We start from the raw sequence: 381 nt of genomic DNA, 5'->3' as shown, positions 1-381 counted from the left end.
CCAAGAGTTGCTTGAACATAGAATCCACACTTGAATATGGAGCTTGAGCTTTAGAATAGCTTCCTTGAGTCTGAGGAGACTGGTTGGCTTGAGGATAGTTCTGTTTGGCTTGGTAACCTCCTTGTTGATTGTTGTAGTAAGGCCTTTGCTGATAGTTGTTTTGGTACTGAAAATTGGGCTCTTTCCTGTACCATGTGCCATTAGCATTGATGAAGCACAACTCCTCTTGGCCTTCTAAACCATCAACCTCATTGACCTTAGGAGGAACCTCTTGACTAGGACCACCCACAAAGTTCATCTGCTCCTGTTTAGCTTGGTTGGAAAGAAGCAAATTCATCTTGTCTTGTAAGGACTTGATCTCTTTCTTTGTCTGTTGATCAT

Source organism: Brassica oleracea, chromosome C2 (genome assembly GCF_000695525.1).
Source record: "Brassica oleracea var. oleracea cultivar TO1000 chromosome C2, BOL, whole genome shotgun sequence".
In the NCBI taxonomy this organism is placed as follows: Eukaryota; Viridiplantae; Streptophyta; class Magnoliopsida; order Brassicales; family Brassicaceae; genus Brassica; species Brassica oleracea.
This window is presented reverse-complemented; position numbering follows the sequence as displayed.